Source organism: Amphiprion ocellaris, chromosome 4 (genome assembly GCF_022539595.1).
Source record: "Amphiprion ocellaris isolate individual 3 ecotype Okinawa chromosome 4, ASM2253959v1, whole genome shotgun sequence".
Lineage (NCBI taxonomy): Eukaryota > Metazoa > Chordata > Actinopteri > Pomacentridae > Amphiprion > Amphiprion ocellaris.
Genome location: NC_072769.1, coordinates 39,511,136 through 39,526,070, shown reverse-complemented (window position 1 = coordinate 39,526,070; position 14,935 = coordinate 39,511,136). Strand labels below are relative to the sequence as shown.

General features: G+C 39.4%; 1 protein-coding gene and 1 non-coding gene across 5 annotated transcripts in view; one reads left to right on the top strand and one right to left on the bottom strand.

Annotated features, from left to right (window-relative positions):
- The window catches only part of LOC111587353 (voltage-dependent T-type calcium channel subunit alpha-1I-like), a 277,496-nt gene that overhangs the window by 153,089 nt on the left and 109,472 nt on the right, over nucleotides 1-14,935 (bottom strand). The gene's annotated exons all lie outside the window — the stretch shown is intronic.
- Nucleotides 2,783-2,856, top strand: trnai-aau (transfer RNA isoleucine (anticodon AAU)). The gene has a single exon. It is a non-coding gene; the product is annotated as a tRNA-Ile (tRNA).

Sequence of the window (14,935 nt, the reverse complement as noted above, 5' to 3'; positions counted from 1 at the left end):
AGGAAGAGGGGGAGGTTGTTTTCTAACTTAAGGACGTGTGGCGTCCTTAAGTTAGATTTTTAAAGCATCACTTTCTGTGTGAAATTTTCTGCCGCTGCTAATGAGGCAACGATCCAGCGAGAGTTCTGTGATTAATTATAGTCACCGTGCATTTTGAAAACATGATGATTACTGTATGAAAAGTAAACAGAACTTTGTACAGGAACCAAAGCGTACTACATTTTGGTGAATTGTGACGGGGTGTGGATTCTTGGTAAATATTTCAGAGGAAAACACATGTAAAGCTGAATAATTCACAAGTCACGGTTTGTTTGTTTAAGACATTCAGAGACACCTCAGTTTGTGATGTCAGGGAGAGTTATGCCTAGAGGTTTACTGACTCCACACCCTCTAGCGTTTTCACTTTCAACCTTGTAGTGTTCAACCAATGCACACTCAAGTGGCATCATTTAAGAGTTTTGCACAGCTCCCTCTGGAGCCACAAAAAGCTTTCTACAACTTTTTTTTTTTACATATGCAGTAAAATTCCACAAACCCATCAATGATGATGGAGTTCACCTTCAGGTTCTGCTGGAGGTTTTTTTCCCTGTTAAAGGGTGTTTTCCTGCCACTGTCTCCTTAGGGCTGCTCTGGGGATTCAGGCATATGGGTTCTGGAAAGCGTCTTGAGACAATTTGACTGTAATTGGCGCTATAGAAATAAAGTTGAATTGAATTGAATTGAATTGAATTGAATTGAATTGAATTGAATTGAATTGAATTGAATTGAATTGAATTGAATTGAATTGAATTGAATTGAATGGAATGGAATGGAATGGAATGGAATGGAATGGAATGGAATGGAATGGAATGTCACCTCTGGACTGGTTACTAAACAAAAAGTTTCAACTTTATTCATTCACCTTATTTCAACGCAAAAGTTGTGTTTACCTAAACATATAATGTTGCCATTTACTATGCTGCTCTAAACCTATTTGGCATACAGCAAAGCCATTTATTCCACAACATTTACAGCTTTAGTCCTTTGTTTTGCTTTTTTGCTCTTCTTTTTACAGTTAATTTTACCTAAATCTCTCTTTTACTTGCTTGCTTCCCCCATTCCAACTCCCTCTCCCTCCATTTATCCTGTCCTCCATCACTGTATAATGTTCAGAGAGCCTGGCGGGTCTCTTCTTTCCTGGAATTTTCCATCAGGGGTTCTTCGATCCACTACAGCTGACTGGCTAAAGGGAGGATGGAGTGTATTTGTGGGTGATGGTGTGTATGTGTGTGTGTTGGACAGCAGTAAATGTCATGGGATATCACATGGTAATGCTTCACAGCGTCTCATGTCAGCTTCTTTTTTTACCCTGAGCTGTCAGGTAGAGCAGTGCGCGCGCACACACACACACACACACACACACACACACACACACACACACACACACACACACACACACACACACACACACACACACACACACACACACACACACACACACACACACACACACACACACACACACACACACACACACACACACACACACACACACAGAAATGCAGACACATGGCTACTAAAGGTTATTCGGATAATTGTCAGAAAGACGGCAACAACAGAAGCCATTACTTGTTCTGCGGATCTCTGATTGCTCATCATCTTGCTGCCTTCTGGCAATTCAAAGAGTCATTTCTGATTTTTGTCTTCACTCTCAATTATATTTAAACTAATGTTTGGTTAAAGGTGTAAATGTAGCCTTTTAATTTGGAGTAATTAACCCATTAACTGCATAATATTACTGTAATTACTATTAACAAATGAGACCATCTCTCACGAGACTGAAATCCTCAACCTAGTCCGGCTACTACTTGCTGTGCGTTACAGATAAGTCTCCAATGCATGTTTAGCATTTCATAGTTGTTATTCTATGTTAATTCTATGTAAATGTGCTTCGGTGAAGTCAGTTCAAGGTGAATAACATTACTTCCAAAAACAAGTACATCCAACAAACCTGACAGTAAGCGGTTTAAATTACAAAGCACTTTGCTGATTCAGAATCATTGTGTCGAGTCCAAAGATTCCTAATCGCTGACTATGCAGTTCAGTCTCTTCTTTTTGAAGCTAAACAATCGTATTTCTGTTCAAATACACTGACGTTGAAAAATAAGCGAACCATTTCCACCACCACCACAACATTGATTCTGTCTGTATCCAGTTCAGTGGAACCTTCACTGGGTTACAAATCGCTTCAAACATTCAAAGTTAAGTAAATGTATTAAACACTACAACTAATTAGTCAACAGCAAAAAAAGAATGCAGCATGTCAGGTGTCTTTAAACAACCCTAAACCTTGAAATCCATATCTGGCATGTGATGTGTAGATAAAGAAAACAAGACATGGTAGTTTAACGAGCTGGCAGCCTCACAGTTTGGAGGGATTAACTGACCATGTAGTCGGTGATAACTCCGGCTCTGTGACTGCACACAGCTCTGCAGAAGTCCTGACCTCAGCTGCAAGTTCACACGCAACTTTCAACTGCAAGTCAAGCAGAGCGACTCCTGAGTGAATGTGTATCTGTAATGGTAGCCATTTCAGTGCATTTGAATAGCTAGAAAACACATTCTCCCCTTTTGATAGAACCTCCACTTCCTAACATCCCATTTCATCTCAAGAACATGTACTGGACCGGTCTGCAAACTGAACATAGAGGGCAAAGCGGATATCAGCTCGAGACTGTATATTAAGGCAAATGAATCAGTGTAGTGACTCGGACCATCTTAGCAGTACCAGCTTCCTTCTGAAGGTGCTGTGGCTTAGTTGGTTAAAGCACCTGTCTAATAAACAGGAGATCCTGAGTTCAACTCTCAGCAGCGCCTTTATGCAAATATTTTGTATTTACAGAGGTTTATCTTTAATCCTAGCTAATTTGTAAATTAAGGTTGACCAAAAGTCTGAGAGAGCCATGGACTGTCCAAAATGCCATCACCAGTCACACACTACTATAATTATCATGACCAAGCAAGTTAGCAATAGAGACCGAAGATGTTTTTCTACCAGGCTGGGAATATGTTTTTTTCTGCTAAAAAGTTGTCCGTTTTAACATGGGGGTCTAGGAGATTTTTTTAGAGCCAGCCTCAAGTGGCCGTTGAAGGAACTGCAGTTTTGAACACTTTTGCATTGGTTTTAGTTTTCAGTGGGAATTCCCAGTAAAATGGCGAACAAGATAAGAAAATGTCATGTAGTAGTGGACTGCTACTGGAACTGTTGAATTTCAAATCTAAACCCTTACGCTACATGTACATGAAAAGTAACCATGCTGCTGAATAAAATTAGGAATATACAACTGGCTGTTAAACTCACATCACGTTCTTCTGTCAATGTCAGTCTAACTTTATGCGCCTTCAAATGAACAAAAAGTCGAGCATTTCAGTTCTCATTTTGGAAATTCAGAGGTCAGGGATCATGTAGAGGCCAACAGCTGTACAACTGGAAGGAATTTTGAGGTTTATTCTGTCTTTACAAAACTGGTTGTTTGAGCGAGGAGGAACCCTAATAAAGTCATCCCTCTATCACGTCTCAAACTGTGCTAGTAACAGATCCTCACTGTAACAGATACACAAAAGACTGTTCAGTTAAATAAACGATAAAGCGTTAGTCATATGAAACATTTTTAAGAATTACTCAACTTTCCACCTCCTCAATTCTCTGACTTCTCTCTCTGTCTGTGTCTCCCACTCGTTTTCTCTCCCAGATGGCCGGTGTACAGCTGCCATAGGATTCCTTGAGACAAGCTCTGCCCTGTTGCTGTGGCAACCGGTGCTGACAAAAATATACGGATCCCTGTGTTGTGTGTGCAGATGCTGTGTTTGGGTTTGTGTGTGTGCATTTATACAGTGAATAACACACATTTTGGCCAGTTAAATCCTCAGGTCATTATTTGACATCTTAATTGACGATCCAGTCTGTATAAAATACGTTTAAGGTGGAGTCTGAGATTCTGTAGAAAGATTGGTCATATTTAGCTAGTTACATGTTTATACACTTAGCATGTGCCAAATTTACCATCTGTCTCACTGTCACTGCTGTCTTGCCTCTAATCTTCCCTTTCCTTCGCCCATCTCCTGTGCAGGAACCTGGTATCAAGCGTACACTCTACAACTGTTGTGTGGATCAGTCCGAGCCACTTTGATTGCTTCTCATTTACAGAATTATGGGTATCTACAGACACTGCATTGTATCGGGCGCAGACACAGAACGGACAGCTAGGAAGCCGCAAGGACAACACAGAAAGTGCATTGGTTTAGAATCATCCAATCTGCCTTTAAGTGAAGTTTTATGTTCTCAGTGTAGTTTCTATTAAAAGATGCCTCTTCAATTTAAACTCCTTTTAAACTGCAAGGCCAAAACTTTGCTCACACACATGCCCACACACACCCACAGCCAGAGAATCCTCAGTTTGGGTAACAATATCAGTGTACTATGAGTTCATTTAGCAGTCATCACCTCCTGGAAATGGATGTGCGTCGATAAACCGCTACAGTATGGAGGGCTAAATGCATGGAAAGGGATAGATAAACTTCCACTAGTTTACTACCGGCTGCAAACTGAGATGTCTTTTAGCCATGATGGTGAGATATGGGGAAGGGAGTGACAGGAAAATCCTCACTGTGCAATTTCAGATAGAAAACTGCTTGTAAGACAGGAAAAGACACAAACCAGCACACAGAATCTCTCTTTAGGCCATCTGGTGGGATTTTCTGTGCTTTCACTTTCCTTTTTCTGTCTGTATCTTCAGTAATGTAGTATGGTGGTAATATGATATGGACATTAAGTGTGTAGGTTTCCTCTTCTGCCCACGACCACTGTTACATGCTATTTTCATCCTCCAGTGTTGCCAGGCTTGTGTAAGTGAAAGCAAAAATGTCCAAATGAACAGACTGACTGCAAATTACATAATGCAAACCCTGATTGAGCTAAAAATATTGAGACCATTCTCTACCAGTAGTAGGAGATACAATAACACAGGATGCAGAAATGTCATAGTGTTGTCAACCAACACCCAGCAAGTCAAGTCATGTATTAAGCCATGCGTTAGTAGGCAAGAGAATATTAAAGTTGGATTTTCCACCACTATGGACATATACCCAGAACTGGTCTTAGAATTGGTTCTGAAATGAAATTGGTCAAAACAATGCTAGATGTGAAGTGAGCTAATTGGAGCAAACTAAGAGAAACCCACCTAATTAATTAAATGAACAAGTATGTTTAAAGGTGGAAAAGTTGGCAGACTATGGCAACAAAATCTCACATATTTGCAGTATTCTGGATTATCTAGGTTATGTGATTTGCTTCTTCACCAGCTCTGCAGCCAGTCCATTCTTCCTGGCTTGAGTTGGTGAGTAACTCCACTGCCCAGATTAACAAACCAACTGACTCCAGAAAAGAATTAACCAAATGAAACATCTGCACAGTTATTAACATGACTGCTGCAGTGGTCCCATCATCTTTCTGCTGATAATATTCATCATCTCTTCTCTGAAATGTATGGCATAAATTCCAAATGTTTTCTCACAGTTGATGTGAAACTTGTTTTAAAGCATCTGAACTACCTGTGAGCACAAACTGACTCTCTGCTCTTAAGAAATGAGCCTCTGTCTGGAGGTGTTTTTTCCTGTACCAAGAATGTGTACGCCAGCCGATCATCAGCACAACCTAAATGTGTCATGTAAATCAACAAACAACCATGAATCCACTTTTAATGTGTTAACAGTCAGCAGGTAGCTAAGAAAACTTTGCAATTGCCATTAAAAGGAATGGCTGAAAAGCACACTGAGCACTAGCATGCTAAGTTACAATTGCAGTTGCAAGGATTATTAGTGCTACAAAGCATCAGCGTATCGGTAAGTATTGAAACTGATAAGCATCAACAAATGATGGCTATAAAACTATACATACAGATACAGAGAGATGAGAAAAAAGAAAAAGGCAAAAAAAGAGAAAGTGTAAAGTGTGAAGAGTCAAGTTCAGAGAGCAGATGGTTGATAATTATAGTGTTGTCATGGGTAACTTCTTTGGTTCTGCATACTAGAGTATGTCTAGTGCTAGTAAGTGCAGTTCATTTAGCCTTAACTACACACAAACATTAACCTCAGGTACACAACAATCCCCAACATCGCTTTTCTCCCATTCTCACAACAATCTCAAAAACTGGCATTACACACTGAGCAGCCATTACATGAAGTCCACTGACAAGTGAAGTTTATAGCAATCACCTTGTTGCAATGCAATGTCCTGCGAGGAAACATTGGGTCCTGGCATTCATGTAAATGTTACTTTGACACATACCACCTGACTAAATATTCCTCTAGATAAAGCACTCCCATTGTGACAGCACTATCTAACAGCAGCAGCCTAAACCAGTGGCTTAAAGAACATCACAAAAAGCCCAAGGCTTTTACTCAGCCTCCAAACTCCCCAGATCTCGATCCAATCAAGCATCCACAAGATGTGCCACAACAAGCCAATCCAGAGGCCCCATCCTGCAACTCACAGCCCCCAAAGGATCCATTGCCAATGTCCTGGTGCCAGACCTCACAGGATACCCCCAGAGGTCCTGTGTCTATGCCCCAAAGGCTCAGAGGTATTTTGGAAGCATCAGGGGGACCTACACAAACTATGGCAGCTGGTGTTGTGTGGCTAATCAGCACGTTCCCCTCTGTAGCTATAAACAAATGTATTGGTTTAGTATGAATGGATGACAAATGGAAATAAACTACTCACACTTCCAGCACATATTCTTTCTATCTGCCACTCTTCTAGTCTTACAGCATTCAGTGCATATGGTGACCATTTAACTTGGATTTCATTTTGGCAAAGAGGAAAAAGTACCACGAAGAGGAATCTAGCAAGGAGGGGAGGCGGAAAGTGACGATTCTGTTGGTGTGACCAAAAAATCCAATGCATTTTAAATGTGTTGAAACGATGGCAAGCGTGACAGTTCAGGGTTTTTGCACCAAATGCTCTCCCTAAGACGCCTCTGGATGTTACAGTACAAATTGTCATTGACAGCAGGAATAATTCATGATGCACAACCCCAAGAATGTGGAGAAATCGATGAGCATGTTCTTGGCCATGCTGCTGATCTGATGTGTAGGTCTGCAGTTCTGGAGACCACTCAGTCTTTGGGTTGTAGAACCAGCTCTCATCACTAGTGATCATCCTCAACACCAAAGTTGCTCAATTGTTCAGTTAAACACAGAATTGAATTAAAATGTTTTAGGTCCATGATGAAAATGCAAATGTGTACTTATGAGTTGTCGGGACTTGAGGTAAGAATTCCAGATATGGCAGAAACACTGGGAACTGAGTGTCGCTACAATAGAAGGTTACTTCAAATGGGATAGCAGCCAAATATAAATGAGGTATGGTTTTTGTATTTTATGGGCACCGTCACAGAACTTTTTGATCACACCTTAAATGCAAAAGAAGAAGGTTTAGTCATTGCTTTCTCACAGTGTCCACAGCCTCAACTCATGCCTTACATCTATCAACATCTTCAGCCCTTAAGATATTATTGTTCTCTGTTCCCAACTCTCTCTTTCTGAATCACTTCATCATCGTCTCGTGGATGGAGATCAATTAGCCCGAGGTTGTCAGTATCAGCTCTTGAAAGCGCTTTGTATTTTTGTATTGTTTGGCATCATTATAATTTGGCTGAGACATAACAAGGTGACACATTAATATTCATTGTCTTAACAAGAGGAACAAAGAGTGATATCTGTGGGGACAAGTATCACTTTCAGCAGGGATGAGAGGCTTCCTAGATTAAGACGCTAATTTCGGTTCGCAGTATAACACAAACATGCACTTCTACACACACACACACAACACAGTAACACATTAACGCACGCCAGTCAACAGTTCCCAAGATAGTACCGTGCAGATAGCAATCATTGGAGGCAAGTGTTAATGACAGACTAATGACTGTCATTTACCAAACTTGGGAGAATGGCTTCATTTGAGCCTGTCTCAGTTTCTCACTTTGTTTATCTGCAAGTTCATCAGCAATATATTACCTAAAAATATATTTTTCATAAAATTGCCAAGCACATCTTACAGATAAAGAGCTCTTCCTGTTACTTTTCTGCAATTAATCAAACATGTGTGTAGCTTAAAGACCTTTTTGTCCTCATGTGCACTTCACTGTGTGCTCTGCATTGTTCTGTCATTTGTGAGAGGAAATGTTTGGAAATTTTGAACTGTGCTGCCTCCTTCTTCAATCATATTCTTGTCAATAGTTACTGTTAGCTAAATATGCTTGGAGGAAAATATAATGGTGCCTGTACTGTTTTTTTTCTTTTTTGCTCTACTTTTGTTGGCACTCTCTAAATGACTCCCTCTTTGTTTCCCTGTGCACTATATTAACACGACTGTATTATTTAAGTGTCAAATGCATTTTTAAGCTCTATATAGTGACCTTAAAAATTCCCACAATGGGATAAAAAACGTACGTATATGACATTTACCCATGCCCTTTGCTCAAAAATATACAAAGCAATGTTTCAATCAAGTCATGTATTCTCGGGGCTAATTGAGGCAGATTTTATTAAAGTACTATTGATTGAAGAAAAGCTGACCAAATGGCATTCCTTTATTTACTGTACTGTTCACATGAGCCTTTGACTGCTGCACTCCTGTAAGACAGACAGCAGTAGGAGGATTTTACTGCATATATGATAGTAAATTACAATGTGATGATGACAACATACTTGGATGGACTGCTGAGTTCAGATACAAAATTTGAACTCAAAGCTAAACTTTTACCAATCTGTTGTCCCTCCTCAACCAATGGTGGATCTGACAGAGAACTTGAAGTTGCAACCTGTTAAAATGGAACCCTAGTTTCCAAAATTTGCATCATTTTGTATTTAAAAAGTCTTGAATTTAGCGATTGAGACCGCATCAGATCAAGTGAGAAGTAGGGTCATTTTCTCAGCGACCTTTAAACAAATCAGATTTTCCCAGATCTACAATCTTCAAACTTTTTCAATCTATCATTTTGTAATGTGGCAGTACAAATGGACCGAGTATCTCTGAAGCTCCAGGATCAGAGGGGATGCTGTACTGGTAAATACTCAACATTAAAGAAACTACAGACCAGGACCGGGGATTAAAAGAAAAAGAAAACTTGATCAGTTTATCAGTTTGTGTGATTCCCCTGGCCTTGATAGTGCAAAATCAATAAAATTGAAAGATTTCCAAAATGTCTGCTTACTGCTTATTATAAAGTAGATTATGAATGTAGAAAAAATAGGTGAATAATCTCACTTGCTCTTTTAGTTACCTGAGGATTGATTCAAGACTGTGTTTTGTCTGTTTTTCATACCTTTTGAATGTGTTTAACTGGTGTTGTATATGCTGCCATTTACTTGAACTCTGAGATTAAATAGTCTAAAACCTAAATTGAAATTAGAGAATTCATAACCAGCACAGGTCAGACCACCTGACTCCTATACATCACCATGGCGACACAGATGGCTGTGAGGTACAGGGAAGCAAAAACGAGGGATGAAAGGACGGAGGAGGGAGGAAACTGGGGGAAAACAAAAGAGGTGATGCTTGTGATGCTGATACACACACACACACACACAAAGGCACCCACACACACACATTCGACCGTACGTACAGAACCTGCTGTGCTAATTACTGGGTCTGTGGTTCTTTGAAGGCCTCTGCTCACCTTGGGTGACCCCTCACCTCCTCACACACATACCCTGGTGATGCACACCCTCTAACCAGCTCTCTACAGGAGCCATGTGTGTTAGTTCAGTACCTGGGTGGGTGATGCCGTGCTGACAGTAATACATATTGGCAGTAAGCAGCATGAAGGCAGAGCAGCAATACATGACATCAACAGCAGCTGTCTGGACCAGGAGGGAGTAAATGCAAAGAGGATATGCCATGCAGGGAAGAGCAAGAAATTAAATCTGGGAATCAATACCTGTGTGTGATGTAACTGCTTAAAGCTAAAGTTTTATGCTGACTTGTTAAACCTGAATAAACAGCATAACCGTACATTTCAAACAATGAGAACAATTAAGATTCACAAGACTATCCTTGAGACTTTTTCTGCTTCCTGCTACATTGTGATTAATTTTGTTTGGAATTGGGTTGGTTTTGTACCAGCAGAAGGCCAAATAAGAACTGACCAACACTACATTAAAGCTTGCATTTTAAATTAAACACTGCAGCAGGAGGAAGGCCCAAGACAATAAAGGTTCACATGGCCTGAGTTGGGAAATGTGAAGTCAGTTTGTTAGGGAACACCTGAAACAGATGCTAGCAATCATGTCAAACATAGTGACTCTTACAACAGCAAAATGTTCACAGAGAAAACAAACAGACAAAAACTTGTGGCACAGAAGTTGGTTTTTCAGAAAATGTTGCCACAAGTTTGCCTTCCAGCAACATTCTGGCAATAGTGGGAAGTTTGCTACTGCTGGCCAACACGCTCAGCTGTGGGCTGCCACCAACATTTGCCAGTAGAGCTAGACTTCTAGTGGTAGTCTCTGGTAGACACTTGTAGTCAACCCTCTTTGGCAATTTGCAGCAAGATCACATTTCACATATAAATGAGATCGTGGCAAAAATCTTATATGGCTCACATTATGGACAACCCATTGCATGTGTACTGAAGTATTTGTTGTTGATGACAAGTTTTATGTAGTTTTTATAGTATCGTAAGATTGATTGGTTGAGGACTGGTTGTTGTCCAGCGTTAGCTCTAATTTGCGTTTTAAAATACGACCTTGTGGCCCTTTTGCAGTGACATTGCCAAAAGTTAACCACTGCTGTTAGCCAGAAATTGGAAATGTCTGAATGGGGAAACAAAGGACAGCATTATCATCCCAATATTAGCTCATTACAGATTTCTGTATAGCTTGTTATACACAGAGAGCAGTAGCTTACTCATTAGTCAGCTGCAAGGGTTCCACAGATCTTGTCTGCTAAAGAAATCATCTGTAGATTTGATCTTCTTGAATAGACTTGATCTATGATATGTACTGGTCTGTTTTTTATTGGTTTTGTGAATGTTATATAGACTTTGCACTGCCAGTAATGTCCACAGTACTGCCACAATTGCTGTTCTTCATTCAGAGTTTATTTTCACACCTACTGAATGTCCATCACGACAGAAGAGGAGACACTCAATTGAAGAACCTCAAGAGGAAACTAAGGTAGTATATTACTTACAGGACACTACATGGTCTCACCCTTCAGCATATCTCATTCCATTTATCCCCGTATAACCCTTCTTGCCCTTGAGATCTTCAGACAGGGGCCTTCTGTCTGTTCCATACTTTCAGCTAAAGGGGGACAGAGCTTTTGAAATGAAAGCCCTGAGGCTGTGGAATCCCCTGCCCAAGGAAATGCAGGGGCTGAGTCAGTCACTTCTTTTAAATCTCTTCTTTAGACGATCGCTGTAAACTTTTTTTAGTACAGCCAAACCACATCCATCTTCAATCAATATCATCTATCTGCCGTCACAGGGAACTGTTGATGTTACCACAGAATTACTGATCATCTCCTCTTAACAAATGGCCAGAATATTACAGAAGGAATTCAGGATTCAATGAGCATTCAATGTGCAAGGCTTCACCACAAAGGGCCTTAAATCTGACGCGGTCAATGAAAATTTTAAACCAAGAAAAATAAATGATTAAACAGAATACGGGCTGAGCTCTACCACAGCCTCAGGCACAGAGGTTGCCATGGGTGACTTCAGCATGAAGGGAGCATCTGACCTGCAGATGGAGTTTTGTGGGGAAAAGATTGATTTTTGCAATAGAAGGTCCTATGGAAAAAAACTGCACATTTTTCCCCACCTTTGGCAACATGATCTGGCAAAAATGTAAGGTGCTTCATGTAAATGTTCTAAGCAGAAGAAGGACAGATCATGGCATATTTAAATAAACTGCTATCAACTAAAACAAAGTCAACCAAAATCTGACCTCTTATGTTCTCTGTATTGGGTTTGCCCTCGTCAGCATGCAGCCCTGCTCTCCAATGACTGACATGTGAAAACTGGTGTGTGTGTGTGTGTGAGTGAATGTGGAAAAACATTTGATTGACAGTGTTGTGACATCCAGGCCTGTAAAATCTGCTCCAACAGTAACGACTCTGTTATATCTTCTCTCTTGCATCTCTTGTGATCTCTTTGAATGTGTCTGTATTCCCAGCAAATGGAAAACTCTCTAGTGGATTGTCATGCATTCTACCAGTTTTCAAACTTTCATCCGTATCACATTAATAATTTAAGCGTATCAGCTTAATGGTTTTGACACAGGGCCTTCACTGTTTGGATTAAGAGGTGCACAAAAAATAAGATCCGTCAGATACAGTAGCTACAACTGCAATTTCATAACTTGACCTAATTGTCCCTGTTCTTTATTAATTGCATTTGAGGAAGAATTTTGCAACTTGTTGGCATCCCATCTCCTCTCAGAAAATACTGTATATAACTATACTGGCAGTGACTTTTGATAAAAGTACAGATTTTTACAGCACCTGCCATTGCGAGGAACACAGCTTTAGGTTTATTAATGGTTAAAGAACAGTGATGTTGTTAGTATGCTGGGTTACCAAATGAATTTTATGTCTCTATTTCTCTGTCTCTCTCTCTAGTCCACTCCTACAGAAGCTGCCCTCCACTCACACTGCTGAGAATCAAGTTCATTAAACTAAAAAGTACTTTCGCTCTGTTCCGCGGCCCTCACACATTTTATTAAGCCATCTCATTTGTCCGTGTCATCACCACTGCTGCCTCTAACTAAGTGAGACTTATGGATGTAACAGAATGGTTAACTACAAAAAGGTTGACCATTCTAATGAACGGTAGCTTCTGCCAAAGAACAAATTGTCTGTTCAGTGAAATAGAATCTGCCAAAGCTAGGATAATAGGTGGTGTGGAATACGCTGTATGAAGGTTTCAAGCATTTTGGAGAGAAATTGCTACTTTTAATTCGGTAATTTTTATTTTTAAAAGGGATTATTCTGTCCTAAAAACACACATCTGTCAGTGACACATAAATTGGCTCATAGTGCATATTATTAGATTTGTCAGAGAAAACAATTATTTTATGACACATTCATTTTTATCAGACTGAACTATTAAGTAATGGCATTTTCCACTACAGAACATTACTGTACTTTTCAAAATCTTTAACGGTTTTAAGGGTTCTAACGTATTTTTCTGCATTATGTTCAGATATGTTTCCACAATATGCATTTTTCTGTAGTTATTTGGAGTTTAAATTTAAAATCATTTAACAACGTAAAGCAAAAAGCATGTATTGCTGAGGATAAAAGTTTCCCGGTTTTGGGGCAATATAAGAAATAAGAGGCCCTGTGCATGCAAGCCCTACATGAATTAATATATTATGGCACTAGAGAGTACACGGGTCTCTTCTAAACAAGGAGCTTAACTTGTCATTGGTTAAATTCTATATCTGGTGATTTATGTTGGTTTTACATCATTTAACATAATTCCTTAGTATCATGACTGTGTAATGTTTACAGAGTGACTACAATTAAACAAAATACTAGTGCAGTTTGATGGCTTTAAATGCTTAATAACAGTCATTTATCTGACACTCATGGACACAAACAAAACACTAAGTGGGGGAGACACCGACAGACTGAGAAACAGCTGTCTTATAGAAAGAGAGTGGGCGTAGAAAGATGAACGTGCAGATGCACATAAACTTAATCTCTGGCAAGTTAAAATGATGAAACAGACAAACAGTAATAACAACAAATAATTCTAAACACAAGGAGATTTGGGTAAGATTCAGTAGCCAGAAAGGCTGAAAAGTGACACAAATATTTATTTACAGACACTCAAACTTCATCAAGAGAATATTCATGGTAAAAAGAGATCAAGCTGCTGTGCTGACAGACAAACCATCTGAAAACTGCAGTGAAAAAACACCACATTAGCTGCTCAGCACACAGCTAGATACAAAATATTAGTGCAAAGTCAGGAAGGCCATAGAGTATTCTAATATTTACTGTCCAAGTCAAAAGTTTGGACACACCTTCTCATTTAATAGTTTTTCTTCATTTTCATGACTATTTGAGATGATGGAGATGATCTGGTCTCCACAGTCACCTGACCTAAACCCAATCCAGATGTTTAGGATGAGATGGACCACAGAGTGAAGGTAAAAGGACCAACAAGTTCTCAGCATCTCTGGAACTCCTTCAAGACTGTTGGAGAACCATTTCAGGTTCTACCTCATGAAGCTCACCCAGAGAATGTGCAAAGCAGAAATCAAAGCAAAGGGTGGCTATTCTGAATAATCTAAAATGTAAAACACATTTTGACTTATTTCACACTTTATTGTTTACTATATAATTCCATATGTGTTCATAGTTTTGATGCCTGCAGTGAGAATCTACAATGTAAGTAGTCATGAAAATGAAGACAAACCATTAAATGAGAAGGTGTGTCAAACTTTTGACTGGTAGTGTATATTTTGAACCTTATTTCATGTGCATATTTATATACTCTGTTGTAATAGACAGCAACAGTGAATGTCATCTGGCTGTGGTATTTAGACATTTAGGAAAAATTCAAAACTGCATGAAAACTAGTTTGTAAAACTCCCTTATGCAGCACTTTTTAAAAGTTACTTCACACACAAATAACTGAAGTGCATAATAACGAGGCTCATTTGCATTTTCTACCCTTGTTTACCTCTTCTCTTTGTTTCCTGTCATTTTAAGCTATTTCAAAGCAGTGTTCTTCAAAATTAGAATCTTATCTACAGCAAACTGTGGTTAACATCACTATTATGCAGCAGCAGAATTTTTTGAATAAATTCAAAAAAACATTTTGATGAAAATCTGTGTATTTTGTGCTGATTATGGATAAAATAAATAAATGGTTTAATA